Consider the following 23232-nt stretch of genomic DNA (forward strand, 5'->3'; position numbering starts at 1 on the left):
AGATAATACCCTACATGCTGCTTTTGATTGTATTCATATGGGTGTAGTACAGAGTATATGTATCTACCACGAGATTGTAGTAATGAATATGAGATTGTCTATTGACTAGCCTGGCCTCGGTTTATATATGCACCGTAGGCCTAGGGTTTAGAGGAGTCCTTGTCTTGGGCACCAAGTCTTGTAGAATCCTCCTTGTTGCAGCATGGGCTGTCCGAACTGGCCCAATAGTGAACCGCCATGGGGGTCCTCGGCCCGATCCAGCTGGTCGGGAGACGACGTGGTGAGTACCCCCTAGTCCAGGACACCGTCAGTAGCCCCCTGAACCGGTCTTCAAGTTGGGGACGCTCCTCGATTCTTCCGAACTGTTCTTCATCTTCGGTCGTCGGTCTTGAAAACTGGTTCAACAAATCTTCTCATCTTCGATCTTGAGGATCGCCGAAGTGCATCCGAAGAGTTTACACGTCAGGTATCCGAGGAGTCCCTTTAAGTTTCCGGCCTTTATCAATGCCCTGTTATTTTTACGCCACACCACGGGTTTGGAGTTGTTCCCGGGCGGCAGTGTCCTCTTGCATCCGAGCTTCAACGCCGGACTGCATTCGAGGTATCTTTTGCAGCCGAGCACCAACGCCGGACCGCTTCCGAGCTCCAACGCCGGAATGTATCCGAGCTCCAACGCCGGACTGTATCCGAAGAGTATTGTTATAGTCGAGCTCCAACGCCGAACTGCATCCGAGCTCCAGCGCCAGACTGTATCCGAGCTCCAACGCCGGACTATGTCCAAGCTCCAACGCCGGACTATGTCCGAGGTGTCATAGATCACCTTGGTTCAAAAAAGTGTTAGCCGAGCTTAATGCCGGAAATGCCCTCTAAGGAGCCAGCCACTTGCATCCGAGCTATATGCCGAACTGCTTCCGAGGTGGCTCAGCACCTCGGTCATGGGCTGATTGTTTGCGGATTTTATTTCCGATGCGTATAAATTTATTTGCTGACGAGATGTATTGCCAGTAGCCCTCAAGGTGTCTATCGGCCTAAAATCCGAGATGCACCTGAAGGAAAACATAAAACTGCTGATCCTGGTAGCCCCTGAGACCCAGGTCGTGAAATCGGCCTGAGGATCAACTCCTAGCTCGGCAGCATACATAGGAATAGAAACGCAGTGTAATATATTAGAGGTAATAGTGATCGGCGGACGGGCCCCTGAGAGAGGGTCGTGAGAAGTCGCCGTGATATATCAGCTTGATGCCGGATAAGTCCCATATGGTACTTATTGTCGTCCGAAGACGCGCTTGTCCATAGTTCGATTATGCCGAACACTGAGCACTTTGAATTTTCTGCATTGAATAGGCAATGCAGTAGCCCCCGAGACACTGGTCGGGTGGCAACACCAGATTAGGGGATCGATGTGCCCCTTTAATATTTGTAAATAATGAGCGCAAAGCCCAGTAGCCCCCGAGCCTTAATGTGGGCACGGGTGGCCGAATTAAGGATCGATATCCGTTTGACAAAAAATTTTGTTGTGTTTAACACAAACTTCTCGGAAAGAGAATAAAGATCTCTTAAAAGAGTTTAGAGCTGGTCGAAATGCAAGCTCGCCAAGGTAGGCCCCAAGGGGTTTAAAAGATGGATTTACTCGCAATTTTTATGTGTAATGATTCTATGTATCCAAGTACTTTTCATCATTAATGCTCAAATCCGCATTGTACAAAACTTTGTTGACCGACCATCGGCTTCAACCTCCTCGGCTAGTAGCTAGGGAGTGTTTGTCCTACTTTATAAAGCCGCTATAAGGGGAAAGTTTTACGCCAAACAAGGCAATCCGGTCATATGGTTTTATAAACAAAGGTACACGGAGAGATATGTTATATTACGTTTTAACGTAAGAAACATCTTCCAAAGAAAATAGTCCCGCTATCGGTTCCTTTCTTTGGGTCGTCATGCTTATCATGATCATGAAAACTCACCTCCGATCAATGTGGGAAGAAAATATTGAGGATTTAGTTCGGCGAAAGTTCCCAAACACTATGGTATTAATTAACCCAATTTTTTTACTTCCGTCATTGCCGACCAATGTGATCCTTTAAGATTGCTAGCTTTCGGCTTCACCCAGTCTGAGGTACTAACTCGGATGACCCGGTAGTAACAATCACAGAGGTGCTCCCTTTACCGCCTAGCCGAACAATCGGGAACGTAGGGGTAAGCACAGGAGCCAGGCAACCCAGCTTGGCCAAAATCTTAAGTCAAATTGATGCATATGTATGGCTTTAAAACGATGATTACGGAAGGCAGCCTTTGTATATTAAATACAAACACCGATGATATGTTTATTTTGACTCCGTTGCGACCGTTTATCAGTTGAAAGTGGCCCATCGTCGGCTTCCGCCCCATTGTAGATGCTACGCAGGGTGTTTTCGCAATAACAAAACAACCCTTAGCCGACGTCTCGGTGCCCGAAGGCGGTTGTGTTAGCGGAAACGAGGCAATCAGATATGCGGGCTTTATAACTTTCACTTAGTCATAGGAGCTTTAAACTGGGGAAGCTAGCTACGAGCCCCCGGTTAGTGTTCGGCGACAGCCGAGGTCAAGCCGTAAACACTTCGGCCAATGTTATGAATGGCCCGTCATTTAACATAGTCATCGGATCGCTGACCAGTTTACGCTTATTGTGACAGTCAGTTTTCGGCTTTCTCCACTGAGGTGCTTAACCATGCGAGCTGGAAGCACAATCGCAGTGGTTCTCCCTTTGCACACCTAGCCGAACAAAGCGGAACATAGGAGGCAAGCACAGGAGCCGGGCAACCCAACTATTGACCGAAGACACAATTCGAAACCGATGCATATATAGCAATATCCGAGAATGTTTTCGCCGAATCTCTAAAGGTGTCCGGCGTTGCACTGCGAGACTTATGCGGGAAACACACAAATAGTTTAAAAGTGCCATAGGCTTGGAAAACCCAACAATTTAGTAAAAACTTGACGTCCGAATTAGATCAAGTGTTCGGTGCCAATCCAAAAATTGGTCAAAAAAGGGGTGCTTCTGTCGTGCATTAATATGACACATCCGATCTCAAGACCTCAAGCGGGTCAGCCCACGGCTATAACCTCCTATCCCGAAGGCGGAGTACTGCTCATTAGGCCAGTTTAGCGAACTAAACTCGAACGGCTTTGAGAGAGAGACTAGGCTCCCCGGCTATTGACCACACACTCGCGTCGAAAAAAGGAGTGATAGAAAAAGATTTTGCAATGACCAAGAAGAAAACATTTATTATAAAACGGCTCATACTAATTTAAGAGCCCCCGAGTGACTTGGGCAAAAGAATTTTATGTATAATGATTGTATGTACGGAAGTACTTATATCATATCTGTGTTCACCGAACTTTAAACGCGTCTTAACCGACCGTCGGCTTCTCCCTCTTCGGTCAAGGACCGAAAAGTGTTATGTACTCCACCTGTCGAGAATATCGACGGTGTTTCCGATAACCAGGCAATCAGGCCATAAGGCTGTAACAGACAAAGCGCGCTCAGGGAACTTATGCTATATTACTGACGAAGTGTAAGAAGCATCTTCGAAGAAAATAGTACCTCCACCGATACCTTTCTTCGGTTGCTCATTGTTACTATGAGACTTGTGCAATAGATTTTTTGTACTCATGAGTTCCGTTGTGTGCCGACCATAATTGAAAACAATAAGAGCGCTAGCTTTCGGCTTCACCCAGTCTGAGGTCCGAGCTCGGATGACCCGATCGTGACAATCGCAGAGGTGCTCCCTTTACTCCCTAGCCGAACAATCGGGAACGTAGGGGTAAACACAGGAGCAAGGCAACCCAGCTTGCGGAACACTTAAGTCAACATGGTGCATATTGTGGCGTAATACACGAACAAGGAACGAAGCCATACAAGTATAATCATATGCAAGAGGAAAGGCTTCATAAAGGAAGCCCCCAAGCAAACGGGGTATTTGAATTTGTGGGTCACAAACAAAGTTTTGACAAGAAAGTTTTCACAAACAACTTTTTGCCAAAAAAAGTATAATGCTTGGTCGAACCGAACAAAATTTAAAATTGAAAATTCTGAGCATAAAAGCGACTTAGCTGGTTAATGTGATCGGTGTCGATGCGTGGCCCGAGCATACGGTGGGACAAGGTCCCAGCCCCCAAGCCGGTCCGAGGTGGCGGGGCGAAGAGCTCGGCACTCCGAAGTGGCGACATAGCACGGCCAATGCAGGCCCGCAGTATGACGCCGAAGTCCCCGGCGTGGGTTAATGAAGTGATGACGAAGCCCTCGGTCCAGCCGAGGTGACGTGGTACGTCGGTACGCAGAGGTGACAGCGTTGCCCGATCGGGATCCTTTATCTGTGGACAGAAAATAGTGCAAGCCAGAGATAATAGGAATAATAATAAAATTAAAAAAATGTTGCATAATTAATAATTTATGCAAAGTGAGTAATAAAAGAGATATGGCCTGTGTGCCGAACACTCGATGAGGTAGAGCTCTCTCAGCGATGTCGAAGTCCCCGAGGCAACCGAAGACGTTGGTATGGCAACACGACTAACAAGGTGATCACGCGAGCCAATTTATGCCGATTGGGACGACGGCGTCGGCTTGCCGAAGAGACCACATGACGTAGTCGAGGTCCATTACCGAACCACCATGTGACCGTCGTTAATGCGGCCACCATTTGATAGACCTGCGTACAGATGATGGAACAAACCAGAGTAATAATTCCTTGGGAAAAATAAACCCAAACAAGCAAAAATTACTAGGATAAATAGCACCTGGTTTATTTGTTGTAGCAATCCGAAGAAAGGTGACTCCCAAAATTGGGACTCGATCTGCACACCCATTGCCTGATGGGCGATAAAGCAACGACATGGCGATGCTGGCAAAGGTTGGCTTGCCGAGACAAAGCCCTCGGTCCAGCTAACGTGACGAAGCTGGTCGGCTGGTGACGCCGAAGTCACCGGAGTATGTTGATGAAGAAGTAGCCAAGTCCCCGGTCCAGCCGAGGTGACGGAGTAGGTCGGTGAGGAGACGTTGCAGCTGCCATGTCAGCTGAGGTGTTGAAGCAGGTCGGCGTGATGGACATCGGCTTGAAGAAGCAACAGTGCGGCCATGTTGATGCAGGTCGTGACTTGTGACGCGGTCAATGCCGCCCTGATGAAGTGACCGTGCGGCGATGCCGGTGTGCCCGCTTCGCGTAATCCGTGGGGCAGCAATGTTGGTGATGATTTACCCTTTGTGATGCTGAACTCTTGTTAGGCTTGCCGAGATGATGATTGAAGAAGTTGAGCTCGGCTCAACAAAGCGGCGACGTGTCTAGCGTAGGTCGGCAGCCGTGGAGCAATATTCCTGGGCTGGTTTGACACCAGCGTGATGGTGAAGATTACCTCGGAGGAGGCTTAAAATTTTATGGCTACATGTTTAAAAACAACGCACAATACCCTAGAAAAAAAATTCCTTCAAAAGGGTTGTCCAATATTCCGTTCATGAAGAAACATGAACTCGGGCCGGATTCGTATTCGCGCAGAAAATAGATCCGAAAATTGGTCCACTCATCGGAAGGTTCCCGGAGTTTGAACCGTTGGATCGAGCTGAAATTTGGAGGGGTGGTAGATATGGGAATTCCGCAGCAGATGAACGGCTGGATCTTCCAAAGGACCTTCGAGCTGGGCTCTGGAGACCGCGCCCTAAACTTGTCCAGATTTGACAGGGCTCGGTATATCGTATATTGCCAGAGATTCCTCCATCGGAACTCGACGAAATTTTGGCATGGTTGTTGTACACTTAATTCCGCACAATTCCACCGAAGGAATCGTCAAAGCGATACTCGAGGAGGTGGTGGCAGCGGATACAAGTTTGCTGTTCGGAAAAAACAGCACGGTCGCCCGAGGGCAATGTTCACGTTGAGCCCCCGAGCTCCATGGATGTTTCTTCCATGATCATGATAGAGATCGGAGTTGATGTTGACGAAGGCCCTCGTCCAAACATGATGATCGGAGGTAGGGCATAGTCCTTGGTTAAGCCAAGGTGGCCAGTTGAGCCGGCGACAAAAGATGCCGACATCGACCATAAAGCTCGGCTCGATGCGTAGATCGTGCCGGAGACGATCCGAATTCCCATCGCCCCGTGGCGACCGCCAGCAGGCTCTCAATGAAAGCACCAATGTCGGTTCAATATCTGGCGTATCTCGTAGTAGGGGTCCTAAGCTAGGCGTCTGGGAGCGATGGTAACATGGACACGGGGTTTTACCCAGCTTCGGGCTCTCTTGATGAGATAATGCCTTACATGCTGCTTTTGATTGTATTCATATGGGTGTAGTACAGAGTATATGTATCTACCACGAGATTGTAGTAATGAATATAAGATTGTCTATTGACTAGCCTGGCCTCGGTTTATATATGCACCGTAGGCCTAGGGTTTAGAGGAGTCCTTGTCTTGGGCGCCAAGTCTTGTAGAATCCTCCTTGTATGCGGCATGGGCTGTCCGAACTGGCCCAATAGTGAACCGCCATGGGGGTCCTCGGCTCGATCCAGCTGGTCGGGAGACGACGTGGTGAGTACCCCCTAGTCCAGGACACCGTCAGTCCCCGCGCTCTGACGAGCCTTGGTGAGTTCGGCCCCTTGAGCCGACGCATCATGCTCCAAGGTCTCACATTTTTTCACCGCATCTTGGAGCTCCTGCTGGATTTCTTTGACCCAGGCCTTGAGATGCTTACGGGCAGCTTGCTGCTGGACAACCTTCTCCTCGGCCTTGCCCAGGGCCTTCCTCAGGGCCTCGACCTCGGTCGTGGCCCCTGCACATATTACGACACTGCAGTCAATATACAACGCCTACGCTTTCCGAACACACAGCAAGTCGTTACTCACCTTGCTTCTCCTGGAGCCGAACCTTAACCTCGTCGAGCTCGTTCTCGGTCCGCTCCAGCCTCTGCCTCAATTCAGAGACTTCGGCAGCATGCGAGGTTGCGGCCAACAGCGACGCCTGCTTATGCATACATAATACGTTAGTCTCCTGCAACAGAAGATCGATCCTCTGTCCGGTTCTCCTCGCCGAACACCGGACAGTGTCTCAGGGGCTACTGACTACATGGGGTTTTTCTCTTTCTATGTCACTTACCTCGAAACCTGTCAACAGGTTGCTGCAGGCTTCGTTCAGTCCACTCTTGGTGGACTGAACCTTCTCGATCACTGTGCCCATAAGAACACGATGCTCGTCCATAACAGAGGCACCTCGTAGCGCCTCCATCAGGATGTCCGGCGCCCCCGGATGGACGGGGGCCACCGACAGAAGCGGCGCACCCCCCCTCCTTCAAAGGGGGCTGCTCGCCCGACTCTGGAGCCATATGGGTCTCCGAAATCGTATTCGGCTGAGGGCCAAACTGGATACGGCCCTCTTCGCCAGTCTCCATGGGGATTGGCTCCCCCATGTGTCCGGCAGTGGAGGTCTCGCCTTGTGGCGCCTCCCGGACAGCGTCCTGGGCTCCTCCCTTCAGAGCGGTCCTCCGGGACAACACTTCGGTGTCGTCCCTGACCCCGGGGGAGTAAGCAGGCGGTGGCGACATGCTCGCCATCTCCGACGGAGCCAACGAACCTCCAGATGAGGATCGCTGGATAAGGTCACGGGCTGGACTGCAGTAGTGTAGTTAACTATGTTAAAATAATAAAGAGAAAGGGCTGGATGTGCGCATGAATGAGCCATGTCACTTATGATGTGGCCTGGGGCTTAGTGCGGGGGCGTCGTTCCGGACTACTGTCAACGTCCCACACGGTATTGACCGCTGGGGCGCCCTTCCCCCTTTTGGACGCTTCCGCCTCCAGATGCGCCGAAGCCGCCCTCTTCTTCTTATTCTCCTCGGGGGGAGGGTTGTTTTCCTCCTCCTCCTCCTCTTCCTCGTCGTTTTCCTCCGAGACAGAGGAACGGGCTTCGTCGTCTTCAGACGTCACGTCCGAGGTGCCCTTGCGACGGGGACCACTCTTGGCCCCCTTGGCCTTCTTCTCCGGCGCCTTATACGGCGCCGACACCAGCATCTTCGCTAGATGCGGGATGACTGGTTCTTCAGGCAGCGGAGCCGGACACTAGATCCGCTTCGCCCTCTCCATCCAGTCCTGAAAAAGCAATAATAAAAGCTCACACATCATCCTCGAAACAATTAAGTTGGGGTTACATCAAAAATAACATACCTCGCTGGCGGGTTGTTTACAATCGTGACCACGGTCTGAATCCGTGGCCGGTGGCTTCTCGTTGCCCTTAAAAAGCAACTTCCAAGCGCCTTCGTGAGTAGTCTCGAAGAGCCTTACCAAAGTCTGGTGCTTCTTCGAATTGAACTCCCACAGAGGGCGGCTTCGGCACTGGCACGGAAGAATCCGGCAAACTAGCATCACCTGGATTACATCGACGAGCTTGACATTCTTGGTCACCATGCTTTGAACGCGCGTCTGCAGCGCTATCAGCTCGTCAGGTGAACACCAGCCCGGACTCTTCTTGACCCAGGAGGTGAGTCACATGGGAGCGCCGGAGCGGAATTCGGTAGCTGTGGCCCAGGTGGTGCCGCGAGGTTCAGTGATATAGAACCATTGCTTCTGCCACTCCTTTATTGTGTCCACAAAAGTGCCCTTGGGCCAGGAGACGTTGGACAGCTTACTCACCATGGCTCCTCCGCACTCCGCGTGCTGGCCATCCACCACCTTCGGCTTCACGTTGAAGACTTTGAGCCACAGCCCGAAGTGGGGTTGGATGCGGAGGAAGGCCTCACACACGACGATAAACGCCGAGATGTTGAGGAAGGAATTCGGGGACAGATCATGGAAATCTATCCCGTAATAATACATCAGCCCGCGGACGAAAGGGTGGAGTGGAAACCCTAGCCCGCGGAAGAAATGAGGGATGAATACTACCCTCTCGGTGGGCTCCGGCGTGGGGACGACTTGTCCCTCGGCTGGCAGATGGTGGGCGATCTCCTTCGCCAAATATCAGGCCGCCCGAAGCTCAGTAATGTCCTCCTCCTTGACGGAGGAGACCATCCACTTGCCCTGACCACCGGATCCGGACATGGTTGCTTGAGTGGAAAGGAGATGAGAACTTGGGCGCTGGAGCTCGAGATTGGAAAGGCGGAGATAGAGAGAGAGTGTGAGAAGAGGAAGGGGAATCCTTATCCCCTTATAAAGGCAGCAAATATTGAACGCCTCCTCACTTGCCTTAAGATTCGCCTATTCCCAAGGGCTGTATAAACGGCACGGTTGGGTTACCCATGCCCGCATTGATGAGAATCCCGCGATAAGGGGACACGATCTCTACTTTGACAAGACGTGCCAATGGCAACTGCGTCTCGGGACGTGGGGGCGTCGAACATAAAAGCGGTCTGGAAATATGACCGGTCGGACGTAATGTCGTGCTGCAAAAAGTTGTCAGCGGATGGAACTCATGTAAAAATATATATTCTCTCTGCGGTTGTGTGTGCTATGCGTTACAGGTCCGGATACAGTCATCGCATCCGAAGACTATCGTGGAGTTCGGAAAAGGGGAACCCGCCTTGCAATGCCGAAGACAATCTGCGCGCCGGACTCCTCGTCATTGAAGCCAGGTTCAGGGGCTACTGAGGGAGTCCTGGACTAAGGGGTCCTCGGGCGTCCGACCTGTTATTCATTGGGCCGGACTGATGGGCTGTGAAGATATGAAGGCCGAAGACTATACCCGTGTCCGGATTGGACTTTCCTTGGCATGGAAGGCAAGCTAGGCGACCAACTACGAATATTCCTTCTTATGTAACCGACTCCATGTAACCCTAGATCTCTCCGGTGTCTATATAAACCGGAGAGCGTAGTCCGGATAGGGAGAGACTCATTACCATATTCACATAGGCTAGACTTCTAGGGTTTAGCCATTACGATCTCGTGGTAGATCAACTCTTGTAACACTCATATTCATCAAGATCAATCAAGCAGGATGTAGGGTATCACCTCCATAGAGAGGGCCCGAACCTGGGTAAACATCGTGTCTCCCGTCTCCTGTTACCATCGATCCTAGACGCACAGTTCGGGACCCCCTACCCGAGATCCGCCGGTTTTGACACCGATAAGGGGTGGCCGATATTTTCCATGCTAGATGTGTTATTCTCATGATGAGTGTTTATTCACATGTCATTGCATGAGAGTAAGGCAAAGGTATTAGGGATGCCCAGTCCCGAAATGAAAATAATAATTTACTTTATGTTGTCAAATAATAAATTCCTTGGAAAGTGTTGGTATGGAAGGCACCCGTGGATACGGCTAGCCATGGAAAGTGAAAGTATGGTAGAAAAAGGAATAAACTTTATGTTCTGTTTGGGAACCACCTATGATATATCTAGCATGGAAAGTGTTGGGAGCTCTAAGTCGCTTTCGTTGGTGGGAAAAGTATGCCTCTCAAAATGTTTTTATCTCTCAATTTTTGCTTTGAGCTCTGGCATCTCTACAAATCCCTACTTCCCTCTATGAAGGGCCTTTCTTTTACTTTATGCAATTTTTATTTTTAATTTGAGTCTCCATCTTCTCTTATAAAGCACCAACTAGGGGGCACTATGATCGTACTTGAGCATTGGGTGTAGCTAATATGTGATTGTGTTTCATGAATGGATCAATGATTGAGCATGATGGGCTAGGGATAACTTATTTTAGCGTTGATATTTTGAAATACATGATTGCTTGTTGATATGCTTGAGTATTTAAGTCTCATGTCAAAACTAGACTATTGCTTTGAACCATATAAAATTCCAAATGTCCATGCTACAAAGAAAAGAATATGAGATGACATGTTAGGCAGCATTCCACATCAAAAATTCTATTTTTATCTATACCTACTAATAAAGCAAGGTACGTTTCATCAATTTTTTCATCCGTTCACCTCTGGAATTTATTTTTTTATCCGAGGTGGTACTAAATTTTTATGTGTTTGTGTGCTAGAATAAGATTTTTCGTATGTGGGCCACGCGCTATGGCCCATCGAAGCCAACCCACTAATTTTTCTCCCCAAGCAGCTGGACCAATCCTATTTTCCGCACAGGGCAAGTAATAGTCGAATTTCGCACAGGACAACCAATATTGGGCTCGCCCATTTTTCTTTGTTTCTATGTTTTACTTCTATGTTAAATCTTATTTTAATATCTATTTTTCCCCTCCAAATTCTTTTTTAGAATTTATATCTTAAATAAAAAATTGTCAAAAACGTTCAGAATTAAAAATAGTTTTTGGAAAATGTTTAGAATTTCGAAACATTTTTTCTATTTTAAAAAATATTTGGAACTTGCAAAAAGTTTCACATTTTTTCAAAGTAAATTATTGTTTTTCAAAATTGTTTGAGATGTCTAAAAAGAAAATGGCATTTAAAAAATACTCCAAATTCAAAAAATATTCTTGTTTTAGTGAAATTTTCACAATTAAAAATAATATCCGTGCATAAAAGATACACATTTTCTAAAAATCTTATGAATTTTCAACACATGTTCCCGAATTAAACAAATGTTCAGAAATTCAAATAATGTTCATGTTTTTTAGTCGGAGATTTGCACAGTAATACCAATAATGGGCTGGCCTTTTTTCTTTGTTTCTGTTTTTACTTCTATTTTTATTCTCCTTTCCCTATCTCTTTTTACCCTTCCAAGTTTATTTTTCTTTTAAAATTTATTTCCTCAATTAAAAAAGTTCAGACTTAAGAATATTTTTTTGAAAATGTTAAGAATTCCAAATATTCTTTTGCTATTTTCAAAAATATTCGGAACTTGCAAAATGATTCCTATTTGTTCAAAAGGTAATTATTGTTTTTCAAAATTGTTCGAGATGTCTAAAAAGAAAATGGCATTTCAAAAATGCTCTAAATTCGAAAGATATTATTATTTTAGTGAAATTTTCAGAATTTAAAATAATGTTTTGTGTAAAAGATACACATTTTCTAAAAATCTTATGAATTTTCAACACATGTTCCCGTTTAAAAAAATTATTGTTAATGTTTTTATAAAAATGTTGGTTTTTTCAGAAACTATTTGTTAATTTAAAAAAATGTCCCCTTTCATAGTTTGTTCGCGTTTTTTCAAAAGTGTACATAATTTTCAAAAAACTGTTCCGTATTTACAAAATTATTCGTGTTTCCTACAATATTCATAAACTTCATACCTTAAAATCTCTTCGATTGAAAGGATTGAAGGAAAAAGTAGATTGGATAACTTATGGGCCTTCTCTGACGTACGATGACATAACAAAACTCTTAAATGCTCTCGACCAATGAATGGAAAAATAGCGTATTGATTCCTTAACACAAGGGGAAACCAAGAAACTAAATGTTCCTTTTTTCATGTGCACATAGGTATTTGCTTGCACATATAATTCTTACATACTATTTTATCTCCCGTTGCAACGCACAGGCATATGTGCTAGTCATTTACCTACTCGAGGACGAGCACGAATTAAGCTTGGGGATGCTGATACGTCTCCAACGTATCTATAATTTTTTATTGTTTTCCATGCTGTTATATTATCATTCTTGGATGCTTTATAATCATTTTATATCATTTTTTGGTACTAACCTATTGACATAGTGCCAAGTGTGAGTTGCTGTTGTTTTGCATGTTTTTTACGTCACAGGGAATCAATACCAAATGGAGTCCAAACGCAGCAAAACTTTTTGTGGATTTTTTATGGACTAGAAGACATCCACTGGGCCAGAGAAGCGCCTGGGGGCTGCTCCGAGGGGAGCACAACCCACCAGGGTGCACCTGGAGGCCCAGGCGCGCCCTGGTGGGTTGTGCCCACCTCGGGTGCCCCCGGACCGCCTCTTTACTGTATAAATATCCCGATATTCCAGAAACCCTAGGGGAGTCGATGAAAATCAATTCTAGCCGCCGCAAGTTCCAGAACCACCAGATCCAATCTAGAAACCATCACGGAGGGGTTCATCATGTCCATTGGTGCCTCTCCGATGATGCGTGAGTAGTTATTTGTAGACCTACGGGTCCGTAGTTAGTACCTAGATGGCTTCCCCTCTCTCTTTTGATTCTCAATACAATGGTCTCTTGGAGATTCATATGATGTAACTCTTTTTGCGGCGTGTTTGTTGGGATCGGACGAACTTTGAGTTTATGATCAGATCTATCTTTTTATCCATGAAAGTTATTTAAGTCTTCTTGATCTATTATATGCATGATTGCTTATAGCCTCGTATTTCTTCTCTGATATTTGGGTTTTGCTTGACCAACTTGATCTATTTATCTTGCAATGGGAAGAGGTGCTTTGTGATGGGTTCGATCTTACGGTGCTTGATCCCAGTGGAAAAAAGGGGAACCGACACGTATGTATCGTTGCTATTAAGGATAACAAGATGGGGTCTATTTCTACATAAATAGATCTTGTCTACATCATGTCATCATTCTTATTGCATTACTCCGTTTCTCCATGAACTTAATACACTAGATGCATGCTGGATAGCGGTCGATGTGTGGAGTAATAGTAGTAGATGCAGGCAGGAGTCGGTCTACTAAGCTTGGACATGATGCCTATATAATGATCATTGCCTGGATATCGTCATGATTATTTGAAGTTTTGTCAATTGCCCAACAGTAATTTGTTTACCCACCGTTTGCTATTTTTCTCTAGAGAAGCCACTAGTGAAATCTACGGCCCCCGGGTCTCTTTCTCATTATATTTGACTTTGCGATTATTTGCTTTTATTTTAAGATCTATTAAACCAACAATACAAAAATAAATTGCTGCAATTTTTTTATCTCGCGTTCCCGCGAGATCTATCTATCAAATTATTACAACTTTCTCACGTCAGTTTGCCAATTTCCGGCGCCGTTACCAGAAAGGGATTGACAACCCCTTTAACACGTCGGGTTGCGAGTATTTGTTATTTGTGTGCAGGTGCTGTTTACGTAGTGTTGCTTGGTTGTCCTACTGGTTCGATAACCTTGGTCTCATCACTGAGGGAAATACCTACTGTCGCTGTGCTGCATCATCCCTTCCTCTTTGGGGAAATGCCCACGTAGTCTAGCAGACATCACCCCTCTAGAAAGTATGGAGGGGTTGGCAAACATGTTCAAAGGTGCCCGGCGCCGTTTTAAGCTATGGAAGGCGCCAGCATGCCGGGAAGGTGCACGAGAGGCATGGGCAATGGTGAAAACGCGCTACACCGGGCTCGATCCAAATCATATGGCCCGAGTTGGACCTCAGGGACCAGACGGAAAAGAGATTCCCGTGAACTTGGTGTATGAACAAGTGATGATAGTTGCAAAATATTCGCAAGAAAACTGTAGTTTAATCAGTCTTATAGATAACATAGATAAAGAGTAGGCGTCTGATTCAATGTATCAATGTACTTTATCATCGAACTTATCTCCCACTGAACTTGTCAAAATTTGTCATCGCCGGCCTTCGGCTTCAACCTCCAAACCAAGAAGTTGGAGTGTTTCTGGATACCAAGTTGGAATGTAATAAACATTCATTATGTCCAGAAACCAGGCAATCCGGTCATATTGCTCAAACAGACAAAATTTGTTCGGGGAGTTATGTTATTTTACTATTTAACGTAAGAAACATCTTCTAGGGAAAATAGTTATGTCAATCACTGGCCCTGCTTTAGCCATTTTTACTGGTTTGACCTCTATCCACTTAGTGAATTTATCCACCATAACCAGTAAATATTTCTTTTTGTGGCTTCCCCCTTTAAGGGGTCCGACCATATCGAGCCCCCAGACCGCGAAGGGCCAAGTGATGGGGATTGTTCTTAAGGCAGTGGGAGGCATATGACTTTGATTGGCGAAAAGCTGACTTCCCACACAATGTTGGACAAGGGCTTCTGCATCTGCTCAGGCCATTGGCCAGAAGAAACCTGTCCGGAAGGCTTTGCTTATGAGCGCCCGAGCTGCGGCATGATGGCCACCCAGACCAACATGTATTTCAGCCAAGAGTTTCCGTCCCTCCTCTTCGGAGATGCACCTTTGGAGAACTCCTGTAGTGCTTTTCTTGTACAATTCACCCTCGTGAACTTTGTAGGCTTTGGAGTGCCGAACTATGCGACGAGCCTCGTTTTGATCATCAGGAAGCTCCTGCCTATTAAGGTAGGCCAGGAAGGGTTCGGCCCATGGAACAATAATGGCCATGATCTCATGAGCAGAGGGTGTTATTTCGGTATCCAAACCCCCGATGATATCTGTATTATGTTCGGCTGCTAGGGGCGTGATCAGGTCCGGACTGGCGTCTCAGCTCTCGTCCTGCCATACCACGGATGGCTTGAAGAGCCTTTCCACAAAGGTATTACGCGGGATGGGGTCACGCTTGGCGCCCATTCGAGCAAGTATGTCCGCTGCCTGGTTGCTGTCTCAAGCGACGTGATGATATTCAAGCCCCTCGAACCGAGCCGATATTTTTAATACGGTGTTTCAATATGCCGCCATTTTTGGATCTTTTGCATCGAACTCTCCATTTACCTGAGATATTGCAAGGTTCGAGTCGTCGGGCACCTCTGGGCGTTGTATGCCCATGGAGACAGCCATGCGGAGACCATGTAGAAGTGCCTCATATTCGGCTACGTTATTGGAGTCCATATACATGATTCGCAGCATGTAGCGGACTGTGTCCCCCATAGGGGATGTCAAGATGACACCAGCTCCCAGTCCGGCTAGCATTTTAGAGCCGTTGAAGTACATGATCCAGTTGGAGTATGAACTGTACTCTTTAGGGAGCTCGGCTTCCGTCCACTCGGCGACGAAGTCGGCTAGCACCTGAGATTTAATAGCTCGGTGCGGCTTGTATGTTATTCCAAACGGTAAGAGCTCAATGGCCCATTTGGCTATGCGGCCAGTGGCGTCTCTGTTGTTTATAATGTCGTTAAGTGGTACTTCGGATGCCACCGTGATCGAACACTCTTGAAAGTAGTGTTGTAGTTTTTGGGATGCCATAAAGACCGCGTAAGCTATCTTTTGGTAGTGAGGGTATCGAGATTTGCATGGTGCAAGGACCTCTTCCCCTCGCTCGACGACGAGTACAACGCTCACTACCTGGTGAGTTGCGGATATAAAAACCAACATAGGTTCGCCAACGCTTGGGGCGGCTAGGATTGGGTTTCCTGCTAATAAGGTTTTTATTTCTTCCAATCCGGCTGTGGCCACATCCGTCCATTCGAAGTTGTCGGTGCGTCTAAGCAGTCTATAAGGTGGTAATGCTTTTTCTCCTAATCTGGAGATGAAGAGGCTCAAAGCCGCCACGCACCCTGCTAGTTTTTGGACCTGCTTTAAGTCTGTTGGTGTGTCCAATTGCGACAAGGCTCGGATTTTAGCTGGGTTTTCTTCGATTCCTCTATGGGAGATAACGAACCCCAGTAGCTTTCCGGCTGGAACGCCGAAGATGCATTTTTCTCGATTGAGCCGTATGTCGTATGTTCGGAGGTTGTCAAATGTGAGGCGGAGATCGTCCACCAATGATTCGACGTGTTTAGTCTTGATGACCATGTCGTTCACATACGCTTCAACTGTCTTGCCAATTTGTTTTTCAAAGCATGTTTGAATCATGCATTGGTAAGTGGCACCAACGTTTTAAGCCCAAAAGGCATAGTGTTGAAACAGAAAGGCCCATATGGGGTGATGAACGCCGTTGCGGCCTGGTCAGACTCTGAAAGGGCATGTAGCCCCTAAGTGTGGTTTTGGTAATTAACGACAATCTATATGGACTAATGTTTTCATTGAGATATATTTGAAGGGATTGTCCATAGATGGTGCATCAAGGATATTAGATGGAATCAAGGATAAAGTCCATATATACGAAGATATGTTTGCTCTAACCGTTGGTATTAATTGACAAATTCCTATGGAGCATCAAGTGCATTGAATCCTATATGAAGAAATGTTCCATAGTGATGCATGATGTTGGATTTATGTGGGAAGAATGCCATCAAAACATTCGAAGAAGTCCTCATGGTATCCCTCTCTGGATACCCCGTGTGCATGGAGTCCGTGAACCCTGTGCACACGGGGCCTGGGTTTTGGCACTCGATGTCACATATCCAGTAAGGTTTCAAATTAGTCTTTGTGGATTTATGTTGAAGCCATCAAGATTGATTTTAATGTCTAACCAAATATATTCAAGGTGGAGTTCGTTAGAGGATCTAAAAGATTGACATATGTGGGCTTTTAAGGACCAAGAGCTTGAGAGTATAATCAAATAGAAGAATTCAAGTTATGGTTTCAAGACAAGATCATGGTAAGCTCATGTGTTGGGTTTTCGGTTGATCAAGTCTTGAAGCAAGCAACTAGAGTGAGTAATTCATTGTGCCTCTCAAGAGATTATGATGGAGTTTTTAGAGAGCAAATGATGACCAATATGATATTGATAGTGAAACTTGATATGGTCATGAAAGAGTCTTGGGTGATCTCTTTCTTGAAGCAATGAAGGGAAATGAAGAGTTCAGTGTTTCTATCAAGAAACCAAGATGGGACATGAAGTAAGATGTTGGTTGACCAAGATAAAGCTCGAAGATTATCTAGATGGTCAACTCCCAAAGCGCAATCTTTGTACCATGTGGGATCAAGTGATCTAGTGGTATGGTAAGTAACTGTGAATTGTGCTTTGCTACCTAACCCATGCTATGTGCCTTCCATGTCTATGTGGGTTAGGTGTTTCTCATGGGCTTGCATCAAAAGAGAGATTTCAAGTAACCTATGTGTGGTTGACATCAAGTGGTGATGGTCATTGGGTTCGAGGAGTCCAAGTGAAAGATGAGAAGCCGGAGGTTATATGCTTTGAAGCTTGCGGTCCACATTATGATAATGTGCATGTGAGGATGGGATTAAGTTAAGGCTTCCCTCATTGCAATATGAGGAAGCATTTCGAGTATGTTCACCAAGTGATTGTGGACAAGAAAAAGATTCCAACTTGAGGCAAGCATCAAAGTCATCACCAAGCTAAAGTTGAATGTGCAAGTCAAAGGTATATCTTAGCTAGGTTTTCCTATTTTTTCCGGTCTCATGGTGCTTGGAGGGAGAGCGGATTATAGGTTTGATAGACGTACTATCAAGAGGGACTTTCGGGCGAGTAGCTTGATCACGTCGCATGTAGAGAGCTCAAACATTTGCATTAGTTGCATCATTATTTCTTGTTGACATCGGGTGATTCTCTATGTGAGGACCTTGGGCTTTTCCCTAGCTTCAAAACGAGCCCAAGATCATTGAATTCAGAGTTCGTATGCCAAAGTTATCACCGTTTTAGTGGGCTGCTGCAAGCTGTTCTGGGTACCCCGTGGACACGGGATTTTTGACCCCTGTGGGCATGGGGCCCCATGCACACGGGCTTGTACCATGCGCATGGGACCCCGTGGGCACGGGTCCAAACCCCCGTGAGCACGGGGTGTCCAGGAACTGCCTGTTGAGCCCGAACGGCTAGTTTTGGGTTTGGCTATTTAAGGGCTTCTTCCTCCCACCGGTTGGGGGGCTGTTCATTCACATTCTAAACATCATTTTGAGCCTCTTACCACCTATCTCAAACCCCTATCTCCCATCTAAGTGAAGGGGGATTTGTGGATGGATCTTGGAGTCATTTGTTGATTTCCTCCATTGCACCCCCTCTCTTCAATCTCCCACTTTCTTGAGTTGCATCTTGTGAGATTGAGAGAGTGAGTTGAGAATTTGTTGCTTGACCTTGCAATGCATTTGTTTCATTGGTCTGAGCTCCCCGCATCAATTTGTTCGAGTGAGAGCCCGTGAGTTTATTACTCTTGGAGGCTTTGCATCCTAGACGGTTTGGTGATATCTTTGAGAAGTTTGTGAAGAGACCTAGGTGGCCAAGGTTCCTCCGGAAGCTTCCTTTTGTGGTGTGCTTCGGGGAAGGGTGTGAAGTGGCCTAGGTGGTCAAGTTCCTCTGCAAGCTTCTGTGGTTGTGGTGTGCTCCGGAGAAGATTGTAAAGGTGTGGTGGTCACCTTCAAGACCAACCCCGAGTGAACCGAGGCTCATCCGTTGGAGGGTGACTCGAAAGGGAGAATACGGTGAGTCACTTGGTGACGCACCGGAGCTTTGGCTTCGGCACCGCTCTAATGGAGATTAGCACTCTCACGAGTGTGAACTTCGGGATAAATCCGCGTCCCCGACTCGCTTGTGGTTATCTCATAGCCGCACCCTTTACTTTCCGCAATTCACACTTGCTCATATTGATATATCTTGTGCTAGTTGAATTGCTTAGTTGTTCCTTCATTTCCATATCTTGATATAGTTTGTGCTTGCTAGTTTGCTTAAGTGCCTATCTTGTTTAGCATAGGTTGTTGGTGCACTTAGTTGAGCCTAGCATAGTTAGGATTTGTGCTTGAAAAGTATCGGTTAGTTTAATTCCGCATTATGATAAAGCCAAATCCGTAAAAAAATTAAAACTCCTATTCACCCCCTCTAGTCGTCATCTAGATCATTTCAATTGGTATCAGAGCTTTGGTCTCTCCTTGCTAGGCTTCACCGCCTAGAGAGTAAAGATGTCGACTAGTGGTATAGTGCACGATGACACTTTTTGTTTTAGTGGCACAAACTATCACTCGTGGAAAATTCGCATGCTTTGTCATTTCCGGACCATGGGTCCAAATTTTGTGCGAATTGTTCTTGTAGGGGCTTTTCTGTGGAAGGATGACCTTTTTCCAACTAATGAGGAAAATTATGATATGCTTTGTGGGTATGGTGCTAAGAATGCCATAATCCGGTCTATATCCCTCGAAGTGTTTGAGTTAATTATGACTTGTGTGACGGCTCATGAGATGTGGACCAAAATTGAAGAAATATATGGTGGGTCCAATCTTGTTGATATTCATCATCTTTCGGAGGAGCCAATTGAGGAGGTCTCCACATCTTCAAATCATGAAGATCTCCATATTGCTTCTTCCTCCGTGTACTTGGACATTTCAACTTCTTCCGCCTCACCATCATGTGGCATGTCCCAAGGTAATGACATGGTGAGTGGAAATATAATTTGTGATGATGATGATGATGTGCTCGACATTGATGATCTTTCATGCATAAATGTTAATGTTGTGGCTTCTTTGGACTTGAACACATCTAGGAGAAATGACATACATTTTTGTGTTGATAGTCCATGCATGTCATATAGAGATTCCTCAAATACCTTGTAAGATGATATGCTTGGTACTCCTTGTTGCCATGATCTCTATGCTTCTATTTCCTCTAGTTGTTATTTGACTAACCATGTAGAGGAAACAAGATAAATTAGTGCACACAACACTAATGGAGAAATTGCTGGAAGATCAAAGAACGAAATCACCATGTTGGAGAGGAAATTCTATGAGTGTCAAGAGGATGGACATGGATATCCTACTCTTGACGATAAAGAAACTCCCTCTCCAAAAGAATCATCACCAACCTCCGATGTTCACATGTGCCTCATGTCAAGAGGTAATACTGATCATCTACTCTTTGTAATGATAGTGATGATAGTGATGATGAATGTGATAGGGATATGAGTCAAGAAATATATGAAATTGGTAATTCTCTTCGTGGGGTAAATAAGAACACTTATGTGATGTTTAAAGATCTTATCACTCATTTTGGAAAGTGTAATGATTTACTTCACGAAGAGCAAGAACAAAATGAAAAACTTGTTTGTAACCTTCTTGATGCTCTAGAAACTCTTAGAGACTTAGAATCTTCTAAAGAAGAGATTGAAGTTGCTCATGATCAAATTAAAGAGGATTTTGAGCGCCTTGACCTTGTCTACAAGAATGACAAAGGAGAGCGCACCAAACTCTCTAAGTCTTATGAGGAACTTCAAGCTACTCATATGAAGTCTCTAGTTTCTTCTAGCTTCTCTCATATTGTCAATGCTGCTTGTGCTACTAACTCTACTTCTTGTGAAGCATCTATCTTGAAGGGAATGTTGAGCTAAGGGCTCAACTTGTTTTGCTAACTAGCAATTATGGGGAATTAGAAGAAAGTCATGAAAAGCTCTCGGGCTCTCATGATGACCTTCTAATCTCCCATGAAAGGCAAAAGTTAGCTCATGAGGCTGTTGTGACTAAGGTAACATCTTGTGAGCCTCATGTGGACATTAGCTCTATTTCTACTCAAAATGCTTTATTGACATGTGCTAGTCCTAGTAATTCATCTAGACATATTATAGCCAATTCTTGTGATAAATTGCTCTCCTTGCCTTGTTGCTCTAACAATGAAGCTTCTACTTCTTCTAGTACTTTTGTTGATATTAACCTTGTAGAGAAAAACAAAGAACTCAAGTCCTAAGTCACTAATTTGAAGAAAGACCTGGAAATATATCATGAAGGAAATACCTCTCTCAACGCTATCTTGAGTGTTCAAAAATCCCCTCATGACAAGGGCGGACTTGGTTTTATCCCCAACAACAAGAATTCCAAGAAAAAGAAGAAGGGACAAGATCAAGTCAAGAATCCGGCCAACATTACATGCTTCAAGTGCAAGAATGTTGGACACCATGTGAGATCTTGTCCATTGAAGAAGAATGCTTCAAATGTGAAGCATCAAGGGAAGTGTCCTCAAGTTCAATCTCAAGGTCAACCTCATGTTGAAGAAAGGCCACTATCAATGATGAACAAAGATAATGCTTCCCAAGTTGATGAAATAAAGAAGAATAGAAGGGGGAGAACATGTTGCTATATTTGTCGTGAGAAGGGACACATATCCTCATATTGTCCCAACGGTAACATCCGTAAGCCTCCTCTAGTCAATGATCATTATTCGCTCAGGAAGGATGTTGTTGGCAATTTGTTTGCCAAGTTTGTTGATGCCCAAAGTGGATTGGAAATGGAAAAGACCATTTGGGTTGCCAAGCCTATTGTGACTAACTTCTTAGGACCCAACTTGGTTGGGGACCATCAAGCTCAAACTTGATCAATAGGTGTGTGGAGGACATTGGAGATTTGGCTAGTTCATGAAGAAAAGGATATCCACCATTTATTTGTTCCAGCCAAGTCATGTGGATTATTTTCATATTATCTATCCAATGTTCCTGTTTGCGGTAACTTGTATTTATATTGCTTACATTGAAAGTTACTCGCCCCTTGCATGTTTAGGTTTTGTATCTAGCATGTGTAGGTTGCTTTGCACATCATATAGTGGTGTTTGTAGGCTTGAGCCTTATTGTATCATATTTGAATCTTGCTTGGCTTTTGTGAGATATTAGTGGATTATCATATTATGGGGGAGTGTTATGTTTTGTGCACATCACAAACCCGAAATGTGAATATGAGAAATACCACCTAGTATTGATATTCAATATTATCTAGTCACTGTGTGGTATGTCAAGCTCATTTGAAATTCAAATTCTCAAAGTATCCATTAATTATCTCTTGTTGGTGTTTATTTTGCCTTCGTAGTGTGCGTCGCCGAGGTGTCTTAGAGTTTCACAGAATCCTCTGGACACACCGTGCGCACGGGGTCTTTGATCCCCGTGCACACGGTGTGCCGTGTAACTCTCTGGACACCCCGTGCGCACGAGGCTGACTTAGCCCGTGCACACGGGGTCCAACGGGCAGAAATGCCCACTCGGCCAAGAACACTATGATTCTCTCTTCTTATACTTCGGAATATGATTTTGATCTTGTGCATCTTCGAAATCTACCACCGAGTGTTAATTCCAAATACCATTGTTATTCTCTTACAATTGGTATTTCTTCATGTGGTAGAGCTTTATGATCATCTTCTTCTCGGCTCGTGCTTCAACTTGCCTTATCTCACTACTTGCACTATCTATGATCCACTTGAGTGAGACAAACCTTTGAGTATGTGTGTAGTGTATATCCTATAGTCATTGGTTTTTGCTTAGTTCATATGTTGTTCTTTGTGTGCGGTCTTGTGTAGATTCATCACTTTGATATAATTTGGGCAACTTGAGTGCTTTGTTATTTTATTGGTGCATCGTGTATGTGTTCTCTTGTCCAAATTGTATCTCTCTAGATCTTGGTAGGCTTGTGCATGTATATTAATTTATATACTTATTCATGCCTTGCTTGATCTACTTGATCGTCTCTATATGGTAAACTCCATCATATCCTTAATGGTTAAAAATGTGCATGCATTTCGAGTTCATATCCATATGCACATATTTAATGTGGAGTTTGCCCTATGTATTGTTGTTGGTCTAACTACTTCGAACCCAATAAGTCTGGAGACCAAATTGTACCTTAATGTGTTTTAGGTACTTTGGAGAAGCATTGGATGCTTGGATTATTGACGAGGAAGGTGGAGACACCATGGATA

The sequence above is a fragment of the Triticum aestivum genome, chromosome 5D (assembly GCF_018294505.1).
Source record: "Triticum aestivum cultivar Chinese Spring chromosome 5D, IWGSC CS RefSeq v2.1, whole genome shotgun sequence".
NCBI classification, from domain to species: domain Eukaryota; kingdom Viridiplantae; phylum Streptophyta; class Magnoliopsida; order Poales; family Poaceae; genus Triticum; species Triticum aestivum.